The sequence below is a fragment of the Rhineura floridana genome, chromosome 10 (genome assembly GCF_030035675.1).
Source record: "Rhineura floridana isolate rRhiFlo1 chromosome 10, rRhiFlo1.hap2, whole genome shotgun sequence".
NCBI lineage: Eukaryota > Metazoa > Chordata > Lepidosauria > Squamata > Rhineuridae > Rhineura > Rhineura floridana.
In genome coordinates this window covers 78402880-78421266 of record NC_084489.1, presented here as the reverse complement: position 1 = coordinate 78421266, position 18387 = coordinate 78402880, and the positions used below count along the sequence as shown (strand labels likewise).

The window sequence follows — 18387 nt, the reverse complement described above, 5'->3', positions numbered from 1 at the left end:
AGACCACCTTTGTTTTGCTTTCCTGGTTGGATTGCGGGAGGGGCTGTGCGAGTGTCTGTCGCGGTTTGTTTGGGGGCTTATTTACTTATGGCTTGCTAATATAGGATGTTGTAGGGGCTGCAGCCTTGCTGTTAGGTTTTTTCCCCTGCCCTTGTGGCTGTCTGGTTTGCTGGAAGCTGCTGGGCTCAGAATGGGGTGGCACGTGATGTCTTCATAGGTGATTTGTTTCTTTTTTCTTAAAAAAAACCCCATAAGAATAATTGTGTGGACCCTCCTTTAAAAAAAAAAGGAATCACCTGTTGGTAGCTGCTTTTTTAAAAAAAATCTTATAGGCTTCTTACTTAGGAAAATGCTGATGTTTAAGTGAATGGTGTGCATTGTGGGAAAGGTGTGCATGTAGGGAGGTTGTTCTCTGTGTCTTCTGAGATATATGAATACAGCAATTCAAGTATTCTGCATCCTTTCACCCAAACCCTGTGTTGGTGACTCACAATATTCTTTTTGTTGTTGAAAGGAAATGCTGCTTCTAGCACAATTGTGCTCTCTAGCTGCCCCCCCAACTTTCCCTTTATCTGTAGTCCTTTCAACAGGAAGGTGCAATACTATGTGACCTGCAAATTCAACAAAGCGGACTGAAGAAGAACATGTGGAAACAGTTTTAAAAATGGACCATTGCAATAAATGTGACTTGCCATCTTTGCTAAACCTTCAGATGCTGGCAAAATGCTTGAAGCAGAGACTCTTAAGCTTGGATTCTTCCCCCCCTTAAATGTCACTATAGCTCTTTTGACTTGGCTGTGACTGAAAGAACTAGACACCTGACATTAGTACTAGTTGATTTTGCTACAGCATTAGCCTAATTTGCATGTACAATGTTATAGTATTAATAAAGAAAAACCTATTGCCTATTATATTTTTATGATCTCATAGTCAGAAGCAATGGAAAGGAAGGGATTAAACTACTCCTGTTAAAGGCACTGTTCTGTATTCTTTCTTTTTTTTTAAGTGGCTGTAAGTTTTCCTAGGGTGGAACAGATCCACACACTTAATTCTAGGTCATATGGTGAATTAAATCAGAACATGATTGTACAAAACTGGCTATGATCCACAGACTCCATTAATTCCACAGTTGTCTGGTCTGAAGTCTTGTGGGACTGTTCTGAGTGTGTGTAGGTTGTCTCAACTTCATAGGGGATCTGTTGAGCCAATATTACTGAGTCACAGGCCCAAGAATTGCCACTAAACTTTAAAGACTATTGTTGATCTGTCTGTTAAATTTGCCTTTGTTTTTGAAATTGAATTCTGACATGCACAGAGCAACGAAATTGTAAGCCTCCAAGGCTATTCAGTTGTCAGCTGTGGTCAGAGGTATGCTTTCTGGTGCTTAATAATTCTTGTCTTGGGTATGAGGGGAGTTGGTCATTGCCACCTGTAAACTGGTTTGTAGGAACATGTGTAATCTGTTTTAATGCAGGTTCATTGAAAAACAGCACTATTAATTTACAGTTGGAGAACATCAGACAGAATAATAGCAACTCTGCCCACTGATGTTTTCAAGGTATTGTGTTGGTGGTTTAATTTTTTTAAAAACATTTTGCTGTATAATTAATTCTTTATTAATATTAACATTTCCAAAGACTCTAGACTAGGAGTAGGAGCCTTTTTTCTGGCCTGAGAGCTATGTTCCCTTCTGGGCAATCTTCTGGAGGATGCATGCATGCATGCCGGTGGTGCCTGGGACTAGACCCTAAAGTAGGGATAGCAACAGATGTGACTGTTACCTTTGTACAATAGGCTGTATTTGTAGTAGCCAAAGATACAGGTGTCAATGCCCCTTATGCACTTACACTTAGGCTGTAAACACACTAGTTGCCAGATCACAGTGTTTCCATTAGCCGCACCTGGAGTGGGAATGGGTTGATCTGTTGATCAATTGCGAAATCTCTTTAGCAGAATTTGTTAAAAATGCACTGAAGCTGATCCCACCAGGTTTTATAGTAAAAAGCAGCAGAGTTTGACTCGCGTTGTGTGTCCCTGTTGTCAGAAGAGAGAGGTGGAGACGCACTGGAACTGGTAGAACAGTGAGTGCTTTTCTACCCACAGTCTCTCTATACAGGAAAGCAGCAGATGTTATCACAGCTGAAGGCCACATTCCAGCTAGGAAAAAGCACTTGAGGAGGGTGTGGGGCAGGGCTGGTGAGGAGGCATGGAGGGAGAAAAAGTCTGGAAGGCTACATTTGGGCTGTAAGCCACACATGCTGTGGACTATTATGTTTTTGTTATTTTCTGTTCTGAACTTTTTTGCATTCCTATTGCTCAGTTACAAAACTTTTTTTTTCTTTTAGAGAAAATATTGACCAATCGTTGTGCTAAAACCTAATGCTCATCTAGGATTTTTCCTATAAACGTATGTCATAGTAAGTTTATCTTGAAAACAGTTGATAATTTAACAGTGCAATCCGATACATGCTTCCTCAGAAGTAAGCCCCATTGGTTTAATGGGACTTACTCCTGGGTACGTGTGCATTGGATTAGAGCCCAAGTCTCTGTTGTAATTTCTCATTCAGCATTGATTCAGTTACTTCAGATATTATTATTATTATTAATATTATTATTAGCTTTTATAATGAGGAGTGATACAAAACAACTTACAAAATGGTGCAAACAGACTGGTCTGGTGTCAGGTGATGAGCTAATTTTCTTGAGGTGGGGTTCATTCCAAAATTCTAAAGTTTGTCTTTCATTTATAAGCACACGTTTATCTGTTAATTGTGGAAGTTCAACAAATATCTTATGGGTGGTATTCCTATACGTAATTTCAGTATAAGTTTTCTGACAACTAGCTGGGTATATATTGATCTTTTCCCTCACTGAAAAGTTCTTGTTAAATTGAACTGTTTCATTCTTAGAATGTGTGAGGCAACCTGTGAAAATTCTGTAAGACTTCCTGTTGTCTTGTTATGAAAATTCTGTAACTTTATTTCAGTGGTCCTACTTTTGATGTCTTTAGTTCTTAAAAACTAGTCATGTGACACACAGATAAATGTTGCATCCATTGTTGGCTCCCCTAACACACCCACACATATTGTTTAACCTGGAAAAGCATCTATTTTTATTCTATTGTATTTTCCCTCATTCATCAAACTAGCAGAGGGAATATCATGAAGGATACAAAACTCCTAGGCAGTCTAAGTGAGTCAGTTCATTATTTCAGTGGAATGCTTTGGTAAGTGGTAAAAGGTCTGCTTTCATATAATCACTTATTTTTAATAAATCTCCATATGCCTCCGATGGAGAGCATATAATAGCTCAATTTCTGTGCTGTGCTCTGCTATATAGTTTAATCCAGTGCACACTTACCTAAGAACAAGTCTCATTGAACTCAACATGGCTTACTTCTGAGTAGATATATATATATAGGATTGAATGGTCATTGGTGCAACTTCAGACTAAATGTCAGAAGGGAGAATTCTGTTCACTTACTCTCTTAAAAAAAAAAAAGCTAAAGAAGACAATTGCTTTGACTTCCAAGAGGAGTCCACAGAAATGCTGAAGTTGCTTCAGTGGTGAAATTTAAAAGTTAAAAACTGATAGATTGCTCCTGAGTAAGTATATGTGTTTGTTTTAATCAATGACATTAGATATTAGTAGCCATGATCATTGTTCTCATTTTTACTGTTAGTGAGTTTTGGCCTTCCAGAAATGGGGGGAGGCAGAAATCAAGCTGTTCATATAACCTCAGTTCTTAGATTAGGGGATAATTCCTTCCCTGTCTCTCTAATTTGTGCTCATGGGTTTGTTAGTGATAAGGAAAGCAAATGATTTGTAAAAAAGGAGAAAACAAATCTGGCCGCTGAGTACATGTATATAGTTGTGTGCCATGAGTAATACTGATGTATTTTTTTAAGAATTCAGATTAATTAAGGGCAAGAGGAGCTTGTATTTAGATGCTTTTCATTGTGGAAAAGAACTGAGTGTGTGGTGATATTTTTGTTTTGTATATAATAGGATGGGGAACCTGTAGCCCTCTGGATGCTGTTGGGACTCCAACTCCCATCATCCTCAGGCAGCACTGCAGATTGTCAGGGATGATGGGAGTTTTAATTAAGTACTATTTGGAGGACCATAAGTTCAACACCTCTGACTTATAGCTTTGGACTGGGATGTTTTTCCTTCCCCCTTCTCCAAAAGAGGTTTCACTACTGAAGCAGTACATCTGCTAGGGGTAGCCAATGTAGTGCCCTCCAGATGTTGTTGGACTTCAGCTTCATAGCCAATGGTCAGGGATGATTGATGGCAATTATTGTCCAGCGACATCTGGAGAGCACCATGCCTAAGGCAAGGTTGATTTCCTTAACGTTTCATATCCAAACTTCCAAACTTTACTTCAGTTTGTTGTATGGCTGAATATCCTTGCAGCTTACTACTTCTTGCTCTAATCTGAGTAGAACTAGTGAACAATTGTTCACTTATTTGTTTTCATATTATTTCAAACATTTGAAACTATTGGCATTCTTTTGCCACTTCAGAGTGTCCCTTTTGTACAAGTTAAATGCTTCTTGTTCTGTTCAGCTCCTGCATTTTAGATTTATTCAGCTTTGGCTATAATGATGAAACTGAGGTTATCATAGTTTGGACACATAATGAGAAGACATGATTCACTAGAAAAGACCATAATGCTGGGAAACACAGAAGGGAGTAGAAAAAGAGGAAGGCCAGACAAGAGATGGATTGATTCCATAAAGGAAGCCACAGACCTGAACTTACAAGATCTGAACAGGTGGTTCATGACAGATGCTATTGCAGGTCACTGATTCATAGGGTCGCCATAAGTCGAAATCAACTTGAAGGCACATAACAACAACACTCAGCGTCTTCCTTTAAATTAGATACTGGGTTATTTGGGAGTAAGGGTAGGGTGTTGGATAATAGAACATAATAGTTGCTTCCATCAGGTGTAACCACCTTTTAATTCTCTCTTTGCCTTTACTTACTTGGTGGCCTTACCAGCTGCCTTTACCAAGGGTTTTACTTCTTCTTGGACCAGCTTTAGTCTGATAAGCTCTCCAGTTCCTTGTGCTTTGTAACTGAAAGTTCTTCATGTTGATGATGAACATCTGTACTTTAATACAGATTATCTTGTACACATGCACAGAAGGAGGAATTGGCTGCGATTTGTGCGCTAAGTTGATTGGCAACAAACCTTATGTGACTAAATGCTATCCTTTCTGACATCTCTGCAAATCAATGAGCCACACTTCCAAAAAGGCACAATTGTACTTAAATTTATGCAGTTGTATCAACTTGTAATGAGCTGTGAACTTGGCACTTGAAGAGGGAATGCTTTTACTGAAGTGAAACGGGCTTAATTGAGGTCAGAATTTAGCCTAACATTGTCTTTCTCTTTCAGTTAAAGACATCTCTCCAGACTATAAGCTGGAGGAATGGTGGTTACTGGAGGGGTTATTCTTGTCTCCTCTTTGCTACATTTTTGTGTAGACCTGCCATTGCTCCCCCCATCCGCCACCTGGTAACACAGGAAACTATGTTGGTTCTTTTGGTTCTTGAAACTTACTATTTTGGTTAACAATGTATAGAGCAAGTAGAACAGTGTTCTAGTTCTTGTGAGTTATCTCAGTTCTTAGGGTTTCTGTCCATCTCATGGTTGTAAAGTGCCTGCTGTGTAGGTCTTGTGATCCTGTGTTCCCTGTAGTCTGTTGCAGTTACTAACTAAATGTTAAATGGGCATAAGTTCTGTAGAAATGAACAGAGCTGCACATGAAAATGATGGATCACAAATCTTCTATTAGCTTAATTGTGAGCCTTTTCCCTTCCTCCCTGTATCGTCTATCAAATGTAGATTTAAGTCCTTTTTGTGGGTTCCTGTCTTTTCTATATGATGCTTAGGATGTTAGCACTTAAATATTGCATTATGACAGAAGTAGAGCCAGTGTGGTGTAGTGGTTAGAGTGTTGAATTAGGACATGGGAGCAGGGTTCAGATACCCTCTCAGATATCATTGGGCTCACTGGATAGCCTTGGACCATCACTTCCTCTCAGCCTAACCTACCTCACAGGGTTGTTGTGGGGATTAAATTAGGAGGGAAGAACCATGAACTCCTCCTTGAGCTTCTTTGAGAAAAGGTGAGATATAAATGCAATAAATAAAGTTGATCAGGTCAAGCTAGTTGCTTAGTGGTTGTAATGTAGGAAGCCTATTTGCATAATTAATTATCTTGGATTAAGAGCCCGACGCTACTTTCCACTAGGGTCTGTCCACCCAGTTTTTGCTCTCTGGAGTTGGTAGAGAGTACAATGGAATTATTCCACTCTGCCAAAATTCTGGAGTGGGCAATGTTTTTATCTATTACTCCAGGTGTGGGAAGCCTCTGGCCCTCCAGATATTGCTGAACTAAACAACTTGCATCATCCCTAACCATTGGCCAAGCTTGGTGATGATGATGCGAGTTATAGTTCAGCAACATCTGGAGGGCCAAAGGTTCTCTACAGCTATATTACTCCCTGAGACCTTCCATCATGGGATGTGGAAAATCTTCAGTCCAGAGATCTCTAGGTAAAAAACATTGTCCCTACACTTGACTTGAGTGTATCTACCACAGCTTTCTCAGGGCAGGAGGTTGGTATGCCGTCCAAATGATGTTGGCATGGCATCATCCTCAGGCAGCTTGGCCAATGGTCACGGATGATGGGTGTTGTAGTCAAGGGCATCACGTTGGGAAGGATGGCATAGATAACAATGGTCTGGATGACCCAAAGTTTTCAGTCAGCCTAAGGAAGCTTCTTTTGTATGTAATTCTGCTGTGTGCCTGCATTGGGTGTGATATTTACTTAATATATTTCTATCCCACCCTTCATCCCAGAAGGAGCCCAGGGTGGCAAACAAAAGCACATCTTAAAATAAACCTTTAAACCATCTTTTTGTAAAAAATCTAAAAGCAGTTCCAACACAGATGCAGATTGGGATAAGGTATCTACTTGAAAGGCTTGTTGAAAGAGGAAATGTATGTTTCTGTACATGGCACCACCTACTGCTGACTCTGCCCACTTCTACTATTGTGTAGTCCACCCATCACTGCATGTGACTCTCTAGGGCAAAAATGTTGCCCACCTTTATTGCAAAAGGAACGTGCTCCCAATTTTAATTCACAAAAACATGTCCCCTAGCTAGCAGGAGTTCTGGAGTGAAGGGGTGAAGATTCAGAGAACCCTGACAAGATTTTTTATGTCTGTGTCTCTCTGTGTGTATGTTTGCCTAGTTTGATCTCAGGATTAAGAAAGCATCACCAGAGCTGCCCACTGGGTGTAGTCCACATTTCTGTAGGTAAATGTGTATGAGTGACCCAGGAATTACTGTCAAAGGGACTTAAGGATTTTTACAAGAAACAATGCTGAGTTGTTTATAGTACTGGTGAATCATGACACTGGGTTCAGATTTGAGCTAGATTTACACACTGAATGTTGTGACTGATTCACTTGTTTTTCATTTATGGGAACTTAGTCTTCAGGAACAATTGTCTATCCAGAATCGTTATAAGGGCTCATTTTAAAAAATGTTCCATTCTTTTCCAAATATGATAATAAAATGTTTGAATTCATTATCGTGTGCCATTAATGACTAATAATGATGGATACCAGAGAAAAGATGAGGCTGCATTTTTCTTGTGCTGTGCGTATAGAACCCACCCTGCTGTATTGTACCTTAATAGACTTCACTGATGCCATATTTTTTACAGAGTAATTCTGTTACCTTTAACCAGGCTAAGAACAAGTCATATAGTAAGACATTATTACACATTTGTTATACCATTAAAAAAACCAGTAAAGACTTTTTTCCTAAGAAAATTCAACAAAACTACCAGGTTGATGCAGTCGTCATATGTTGAATGTAAATTGAATTCAGTCATTGATAAAATACCTATATCGATTCCTAATGTGTTTCCACTTTCAGGTCCAGCAGCAAGTAGTAACAGTACATTGCAGATCTTCAGTAGTGCTAGAAGGGCCTCCAGAACACTGGGGAAGCAGCTTACCTGTGTTTCAGTCAGATTTTTTTAGATATTGTTCTTCACTTTCATCTTCCTGTGTATCTAATAAATCAAATTACTTTTTATTAAACAATTTTAAAGGTATACCAACCCAAGAACTTTAAATATAATAAACTACTTCCATATGGTCTCATTCTGTCATAACTACCCCCTTTGCTAACGTAAAAATTCTTTGTGTTTTTGAACAGTCCACTTTTATAGTGAATGGATAAAATGGATTTCAACAGAGGTGAACTCCATCACTTTTTTACTACCTTCTGTGATTATCTGTCATTTTAAAGATACATTTATAATATGATTTTTCTCCAGCACAGCTCACCAGCTAAGACTTCTTGGAAATATGTTTAGCTTGGTGTACACTGTGAACTATGCCTGTTGTGCATTGCTAGTGGTACATTTCCCTTTTATAATATCCTCTAATTTCTCCTGCTTTGCTGTTTTTTGCACTCTGCATCATGCTTGGCTAAATGGGCTGTTTCATGGAGTACATTGGTAGCTTATCTATAATCTTAGCAGATTGGTCAATTTTCCCCCACCCAAATATCTCTCATAATATTGCCCACTCATATGAGAACAGTTCCTTGCAATAACAAAAATTGTTCCAATTTTGCAAAAAAAAAACCCCACCCCACAACCATGTGGACAGTAACATCTGAAAACTGCACAATATGCCTGTTCATTGTGGCATTTTCAGCATTTTCAGTCATACATGTGCTTTTTTGCAGGCAGTGGAAATAAGGAATTTTCCCAACTTTAAAATTATTCCGTTTTTCAGTTGGGTAACGCGTCATCAGTGTAGAAAACGAAGGACAGATGCATGGGTGATCATGTGTGAGGAACCTTAGGCCCAAGGACTTAATGTGGCCATACAGGTCTATCTATCCAACCCCTGGTGTTCTCCCTGGGTCCCCTTCTCAAGTCACATCCCTCACTGGCCTTGCTCTGCATCTACCTGAGTGCTTTTGCTTGGCTGTAATAATGCCTTTTGTTTACCTGGATGTGTGGCATGTAGAAATATCTGACATTCATGGCTGGAATGTAGCCTTCATGTACAAAGGTAAGAGTTGCATCCATTGTCCTACCCACTTTTTTGCTTTTGGCCCTGTGCCCACCTTAAGTATGCAGCCCCCAGAAAGTTTTCCATGTGGGAATATGATCTTTGGGCTGAAAAAAGGTTTCTCATCGTTGCAGTACAGGAACCTTACCTGAGTGCAAATTTACACCCAACCATATGCATTGGCTCAGTGACATTAATCAGGATATGAGCCACTAACAAACTATACACCAAGAAAATGACTTTTGCCACAGTGTGTCTTTCTTGAATGTCTGTTTGCATTCATGATTTATATTTCTGAGCTACGCACTTAAGATTTCATTTTTTGGTTTAAACCTAAAAAACAGTGTGAAACACCCCTCAAAGCTGGGTATAACTGAGTGAAGCACTGGTGCACACGTGGAAATGGAAAATTTGAAATGTACTTCATCATTATTTCTTTCCTGCATGTTTATTGAATAGGTTTCTTCTAAGAGATAAAGCAATCACAACATCCCATGAGTGGGGTTTGTATTGCTTTTCCCTCCTCCTCCTCCAGAAATGAAAACCTAATTATGAGAGCATGAAAAATGCTTTTGCTAATGCCTTCTTATAATATGCTCTGGGGGCTGGAAATTATTTTCGTGACAACCTGGTTTATAGAATAAGCAAGCTTCCAACAGTTTTTGGAAGGAAGAACTGTTTCCTTTCATGAACTGTATATGCAGATGTTGTTAAAATAATACTTTGTAGAAAGTTTGGCAAAAAAAAGTTTGCAAAAAAATTTAAAATATAAACACCAGACTCAGTCTTGGAAAGGTGATTGAGCACATTCATTGTATGCAGGAGGTCTCAGGTTCATCCTAGCTGAAGGTTCTCTGGGCTGGTAAAGCTCTCTCACTGAGAGCCCTGAGAGTTGCTGCAAATCAAAACAGAGAGTACTGAGCTAGATGGATCAATGGCCTGTTTTCATATAAGGAAGCTTCGTTTTATTCATGTAAGTCCATAATAAAATTTGTTTCTGTGATGCTTTCCTTGAAAAGCAAAGATGCCTGTCTGAAAGGTGGTGGCGGCTGTGTCTTCTTCTTCCTCTTCTTCATCAATATCCAAAGGTAGTAGTGTAGTGGCAAATTCAGAAATGCAGGATCACTTATTATTAGTCATAGCCATTCTCCCTCTCTCCCTTTTTAGCTGCTGGGTTGAGAATGAGACCCTTGATAATGCCTTCTCCCACAACAACAGACATCTCTAGGAACCAATAAGGATGAAAGGGGAGAGAAGAGTCTTCTAAGCGGCTAAATCACCTTTCACTTTGATTGACTCTATTTGGGAGGAAACTACAAGGAAGCCTCTTAGAATATTCTTCTCAGTGGTGAACACTCCCCTTTCATGCTGATTGGCTCGTAGGATGCGGAGACATAGGGACCTTGCTGACACCCTGCTCCCCAAAAAGTAAGGGGTGGAAGACCTCCAAGACCCTGCACAACTAGACCTCTGTCCATAGGGCTCTATAAAGTAAAGTTCATGCCCCAAGTCCAAAATTTAACGCAGGAAAGATAGCAAAGGAAGGGGATGAAAAAGGACAGGAGTAAATTGGGGAACCAATATGCAAGTCTGGTTATGTGTACTTAAGCATATTATAGCAGGGCAGATGTTCCCATACTGTGGCCTGTGGACCACCAGTGGTCATTCAGGTGGTCCGCAGCATGTCCCCATTAACTAATACCGATTTTTAATTGTATATTTCTTTCTGCATTTATTATAGTTTAGTGTATTACAATTTGAATGTTATTGAAGGCAAACTGAAGCACAATAAAATACTATATAAGAAAAATGAAGCAATAAAATACAGTTAAAATAATACAACCCATTATAATTGCTGCAGCAGGCAAGAAAATCATTAAGTGGTCCACCAACACCCTCAGCAATATTCAGGTGGTCCATGGGAAAAAGAGAGAGTTTGGAAACTATGGTAGTAGGGTGTGAAGATGAAGGGGTTGTGCTAAAGTCTTAAGGAATAGGATTGTACTAGGAATTCAAAGAATTGGCATTGGACAGAATACTTATCCTGACTGGTCACATTTTCCCAGCGATGGTCAAGGAGGTACATCTCATCATGGTAGAGGTGCTTTTTGTGACAGTGCAGTTACGGGCAGAAGATCCAGTGGTACTTCCCTGTGATCTAGATGAGCTTATATTTCAAATAGTAGCCCTCTTCACATGTTACAGCTGTGAAGGGGTAACGTGAGTAGAAAAAGGCTGTGAGCCCACACATTTAGCCCTGCCCTCACACTCTCAGGGTTTTTGCAAGCTTTCCTGCATTCTAATGCAGCTTCTGCCGCAGGTAGCCTTTGCTATGCATGCTGGTTTCTTGCATAACTAAGGACCCTGATCTTCCAGAAGCCTCCAGAAGTAGAAAAGGTTCCTTGCTGCAGACATTTACAGCCAAACATGGGGAAGCTGGCACAACACACAACAATGGAGGAGAGACTCCAGAGCCTGTTTGACTCATGTTACCTCTTGAGTAACCCCTGAAGAGGGCTATTATCCTTGCTGATGCCATGCAGTTGTTCTTGTTCAAGCCAATTGCTGCATTGCAGGATGTGATCATGGATGGCAGCCTCTGCACCAGTAGAAGCAGTAAGCCCATCTCTTGTGAGAGAGTCCACTGGCAACATTGTTGGGTTGTAGCTCGTATGATCAGTCTGTGTGTATCTATAGTTAACCAAAGCTGAAACTAACAAAAAAATCAACTATAGACACATTAGCCGAAATGCACAGGCCCATCTGTGTTTAGAGTTTTGTAATAGAATCCACTGCCAAAAATTGTGGAGTCAAATTTTCTGATGGGTTATTTAGGTTTGTATTTATCCTCTTCAACGCTTTGGTTTTTATCCCATTTGCTTTGGATAAATGCAACTTCCCTCAGCTGCCTGTTGCCTGATCATCTTCCCCATCTCTCATTATCATGATTTTCACCATGCTTGGATATCTTGCCTCATTTTTTGTCTCAGAGGCTGAGAGGCAGTGACTGGCCCAAGGTCACCCAGTGAGCTTCATGGCTGTGTGGGGATTTGAACTCTGGACTCCCAGGTCGTAGTCCAACACTCTAACCACTACACCACACTGGCTCTCACTAATGTTAAGGAGACTGTAATATTCAGGAGACAGCCTGGGTACATGCTTTTCAGGGAGAGTAATTAGACTGAGCCAGCCTGTCCTTGTAGGTGGGAAGCTGAGATGGTGCGAAGTATATCAAATTGGTTTTAGTGGACATTGTGAGATACTTACCTGGAAGCAAAAATGATTCATACTGATGGTATGACGCAGGGGGAGATTTATATGAATGATGCTGCAGAGAGTCATTAATTCCTATTTAAATAGGAAGTCAAATTGAACCTGAACCAAAACCCAAAGCTTATTTTTTTCCCTGAGCCTGAACTATTATTTAAAAGTCTCTATTAAACCTGAATCAGAAGAGGACACTAAAAACAATAAATCAGGTTACTGGTTCTAAATAAGTATTTGGATGAAAATAAAATGGTGTTCATGGTATCCCAACCAGAATGAATCATGAGCATAACACACTAAATTTGGGGGCATTTTACACATATTGGTCCCAAATCAGACATGACATTTTGGTTTTGGTCCCAAATCAGACATGACATGGAGGAGACATGGTTAAGATCACCCTTGATTCCTGTTGTGTTAACTGCTGTGGCAGAGGGTGCTTAACCCTTTCAACTTGTGCCCATTTCCCAGCGCAAATGCTATTCACCTTTGAAAACTGCTATTAGCTCCTCATGGGAAATAGAGACATACAGATTCTGTTCCTGTCTTCCTATGTCATGAAGCTAATTTCAGGTGGGCCTTTACATTGGGGAGAGGGCATGCGAAGAAACATTTTCTTCCAGAGCACTGCATTCCTGATCTTCAAAGCAGGCAGGGTCCAATCTTGCTTCATACTTAACTTCTATATTGGCTGGCTGGGAAGCAACAGTTGGCATGACAAAAGCTGCTAAATCCGCTGTAGTTAGTCCAAATAAAAGCAGGTTATAAGTTAAGTGCTAAATGCTATTATTGTTATTCCATGCATATGTCAGAGTTTTGCTCATAACACATGAATTCTTGGATGAAACAAGTTCCATCCTATGGGACTTAAACTTGCTACGTCTCACTTGGTGCAAATGAATACTGTTAGTGTGAATTACATCCAAGATTTCCCATGTGAAGCAGGGCAGAATTGGTTCTGGGGGAGTGCTAAGCGGGTTATCAAAGCTTCCCCCCTTCGAGTTACCAGCATTGTAATCCTGGGAGCACGTTATGTCTCCCCCCCCCCCGTTCTTCTTTAAAACATATTACAGGACAATAATTGCTTCTGTAGTTTTGGAAAGGAGCAAACAGAATTTAGGAAGATAGACCTGTAAAAAAATAAAATAGAATAGAATCCTGTCTCAGTTTCAAGAAGATGCTGTTGTTGTTATGCTGGCTCTGAAAAGACTATTTCAAAAGTGTGGCTTAAATAGCCATTAAAGCGCACAAAAGGTAGAGACATAACCTGGCTTAAGTTAATGAAAATTGAAACAGTCACTGAAATTAATTCTTATGGAGTGAGGCTGCTTGCCTCCCAGTTCTTGAATCTTTAGTTTCCAAGTATTATGAGCTCCATCTTGTCTCCATCTTGTTTAAGGTAGGGCAAGTCGTAGGTCACATCCACACCATACATTTAAAGCACATGACTGTCCCCAAAGAATCCTTGGAACTGCAGTTTCAGGGTCCTTGGAATTGTAGCACTGAGGGGAGGTAACCTACATTTCCCAGGATTCTTTGAAGGAAGCCACATGCTTTAAATCTGCTGTACATGTATTATGTAGATTGAAGGGAACCTTGAAGACTATGTAGCCCAACACGTGCTTGTTGTAGACCCACTGCAGTAGATGTCTGTCCAGTCTTTGCTTAAAGACCTTCAGTGAGGGACATCTCACTGTCTGATGGATTCTCTTGTCTAACTGCTTATACCGTCAAGCCATTCCTCCTAAAGTTTGATTGAAATCTACTTTCCTATAGTGTAAGTACAATAGAGCTACTCTGGGATAAAGAAAAAGTCTTTGCCGTCTTCTGTGTCACAATTCTTCAGGTATTAAAAAAGTACTATCTTGTATCTCCTCCATCTTCTCTTCTCCAGACTAAACACAACCAGTTCCTTCAACCTTTCCAGATAGGATTTGTTTTCCATGTCAGTGATTGCCTTTATTTTGAATCCATTCCAATGTGTCTACATCCTCCTTAAAGTATGGCACCCACACTGTATAGATGGGGTCTGACAAGTGCAGAATAAAGTGAAACAATTACTTTTTGCAACCTATACATGCAGCCCAAAATTGCATTAGTTTTGTTTTGCAGCTGCATCACACTGAGAATCATGTTTATCTTGTGTAAGACTGCTATCCTGAGATACTTTTCACGTATATTGCTGCCCAGTATAGTGGGCTCACCCTCCCCAAAGGTATGAATTCTGTTAATGGTATAATGTAGTTATGTTTATGTTTTTAAATGTAAATCTCTTGGAGTCCCTTGGGTAACAAGTGACTTAACTAGTTTGATGGTGATGATAATAAAAAATGCAGAATTTTGCAGTTGTGTTGGTTGAATTTCATTTCATTAATTTCAGCCCAGTTTTCCATTCTATGAAGATCATTTTGAATGTTCGTTTCTTCTGAGATGTTAGCTGTCCCTCTCAGTTTTATATCATCTGCAGCTATAAGGAGGATTCTCTTGACCCCTTGACTGATAAAAATGACTGTGTGCCCCATTCAAAAACTCTGTCCTGTTTGCAGAGGGAACTCAAACAAAGGAGAGGTTCCTAATGATACAACATGAAACACAGAACAAAATTGCCGGAGTATTCCAAAATATGTTTGAGAGTGCGCGAAATGAGTTGGCAATCTTGGAGAGCTTGTTACTGATATACTTGGGAGTCCTGTTTCACTTTTCATTGTTTTGTATTTATTCATTGTTTGATCACATTTATCAGTGTTTTGCGTTTTTTATATGTATGAACAGTTTGAGTGTTTTACATTTATAAGTTGTGGCTTCTACACGCATTCTTTATTATTGGTTCCAGCCATTTTGGTTTGTGTTTTATGCTGTTTGTGGAGGGGCCATTGATGGAAAGTTTTAAGTACTATTTTTCAAGCAGTTGTTAATCCAGCTGATGGTATAATCATCTAGCTTGCATTTAACCAGTTTGCTAACAAAAATCTTGGGGAACTTTGTCAGATGCTTTGGTGAAATCAACATAAATTATGACCCCTGCATTCCCACAATCCAGTAGATTACTCAAAAAGAGAGATAAGAATAGTCTGGCAGGATTTATTCTTCATAATCCTCCATAGCTTCTACTAATCACTACTTGATAAAAAAATGTTATAAAGATATCTACAAATTATTATTTTGTTACCTGCTGTAGTTTCCTGGATCCTCCTTGGCCCAGTCTTGGAGAAAAAAGGGAGAAATTTTCTCCAGTCATTTGGTATCTCATCCATTTCCCATTATTTTGCATAGATGATAGACAGAGGTTCTGAAAATACATTAGCCAATTCCTTCAGGCCCCTAAGGTGGCTTGAACTCAACTATAGCTAGGTATTTCCTGACCCACTCAGTATTTAACTACAATCCTGACCTCTTAATCGTCACACTGCTTATGAAAGGTTGCAAACAGGTTCCGTTTTTGGGAGGAGGCAAAATAGGAGTTGAACAGTTCTGTCTTCTCTGTGTCAGCCATTCACATTTAACCATCCTTTCAGAGCAGTAGGCCCAACATTTTCCTTTTTGTTCCTCATACTTTGAACATACGGGGGAAAGCCTTTTTCGTTGCTCTCAGTATCCCTTGCCAGCCTGAACTTTAGTTTTCCTGATACCGGCCCTACAAGTCTGGGTTATATGTTTGTACTTATCATTGGTGACCTGACCTTCCTTCTTTCAATTTGTTAAACAAGACTCTTTCAAAAAAAAAATCAGCTTGTCACTAAGTTCTTTGTGTAACCACATTGGCTTTTTAAAAAAATGTCTCCTGTTTCTCTTTCTTATTGGAATTGTTTGTGGTTGTGCATTCATTAACTCCTTCATAAAGAATTGCTGCCTGTGTTTGGCTCTTTTCTCCATTAGTATGTCTAGTCATGATATTCCATTTGGAATTCCTTTGAGTTTATTAAAATTGGATTTCCTCTCGAATGGTTGAGACATCAAATTGTTCCTTGTATGTGTATAACAACTGTTGCAAATTGAATATTGCCAATGCAGCTTTCATGTCATGCCTTTTTGCCTCTGCCACAATGCTTTAAAATGGAGGCATTTTGTACATTCAGCAATGCATTGAAATGTGTGTGTGAATTGGCTTGTAGAAAAACTTCTTTGTTAAAAATTCACATACTGACTACTGCAATTATTTAACAGGCATTTAGTGCTGACACAAGAAACAACACAGAACACAAGAAACAACACAGATTCTGCACAGGGAATTTACGACACTGGACAAGAGATTGAAGGGGCGGGGGAGTAGAAGGTCTGCAAGGATTAAACTGCCCAGAGAGCTTCGGTTATGGGGCGGTATATAAATAAATAAATAAATAGATAGATCTGGTGTGAGAACCCATGGCTGTCCAGATGTTGTTGGGCTACAAATCCCATCAGCCCCAGCAAAAATGGCCCATGGTGAGTAATGATGGGAAATGTAGTCCGACAACACCTGGAGGGCTCTTCTATGGGTTAGAGCAGCCTTTCCCAACCAGTGTGCCTCCAGATGTTGTTGGACCACAACTCCCATCAGCCTCAGCCAGCATTGCCAATGGTCGGGAAAGATGGGAATTGTGGTCCAACAATATCTGGAGGCATACTGGTTGGGAAAGGCTGGGTTAGAGCATTGGTCTAACTGATGGGTTGAGACCTGTTGGGCTGCCTGCAGCCCAGCCTACAGTGGGTCATAACAGCCTGGATTTCCTAGGCCTTTTACAACTTTGTTTTTTGCCCTTGGAACAGATTATTTCTGCTGATTTTGAAATGTGGTTATGCTGCTTATGCTGTCTTTTCAGCATGGAATTGATTTTTTTTTTAAAAAAAAATAGGTAAATAAATTATTTATTATTTTTAACTCTGTGTGAACCAGACTTTGTTGATTGGGTAGTCAACACATGCACTACTACTACTAAATAAATAAAATGATGAAAAAAATTAAGAACCAGATCACCGAATGGATGCTTTGGCCTAAAGGTGGGTCTTAGGTTTGAAAAGGTTGAACACTACCAGAATAAAGCACAGCTGGGCAGCACTGGTAAAGGTGGGGTGACTGAAGAAAGTTGATTCTTTCCCCTACCTATTAGCTTACCTTTGAATAGTTTATCAAGATTAGTTCAAACTATAGGTAAATACTGCGTTAATGCAGGTTTGGATTAATAATTAATGTGTTAAATATTGCAAATGGGAAAGCCCAGAGAATAGCTTAAAATATGCATATAATGTGCTGAAATCATTTATATATGCATAGATTTGCTTAGAAAGTGCTTAGAATTATTGAAATCATTTATAAAGTCTGCTGTATGCATAAGAGCCAAACAGGAAAAGAGTAGTTTGAAACTGCTCCCCCTTTTTTCCTCCATCTCCTGCCTAAACTGGTAATATTCTTGAGAAACAACTGGAACAGACATAGAGATAACAAGTCTGGGCAGACAGCCAATGTGTCATGTAAAGTGTCAATATGAAGTAAGAGGAAATCCTTACATGGTGAAGTTAAGCTGACTAGTGGAAAAACAAAGACTAACCAGGATCATCTGATGAGAGCCTGATGAGAAGTAGCAAACAGCACATAAGACCATGGGAACACGCCTTCCCTTAGAAAAGAATGTGTATCAAAAGCCACGTTTTATAGCACTCAGCGCCCCTCAGCTCTGCTAGTGTGGGGGGTCGAAGAAAGCAGGAGAGAACAGTCCATCTGTTCCATCCATAACATCTGATGGGTGATGTTTCAGGACATGTATTTCTATGTACTTTGTCCTTTGGCTCTGTGATATGACTTAGAGTTTAACTCTGTCCTTCAACTATTGTAACTTGTTTTAACTAAAACGTGCCTTCAGAGTCTTACACTTTGATGGGAAATGGATATCCAGCAATTTCTTTTATGCTGATAAATATATTTCTATTTTTCTGTTTCTGGAATGATGACTAAGGCCACCTAGAATGCTTTTTATTAGCTGTAAGTAAGTAAGTAAGTAAATAAGTAAATAAATAAATAAA

At 39.6% G+C, this 18387-nt stretch overlaps 1 protein-coding gene across 2 annotated transcripts in view; it reads left to right on the top strand.

Annotated features, from left to right (window-relative positions):
* DPP6 (dipeptidyl peptidase like 6) overlaps positions 1-18387 on the top strand; it is a 717188-nt gene that overhangs the window by 86063 nt on the left and 612738 nt on the right. The window lies entirely within an intron of this gene.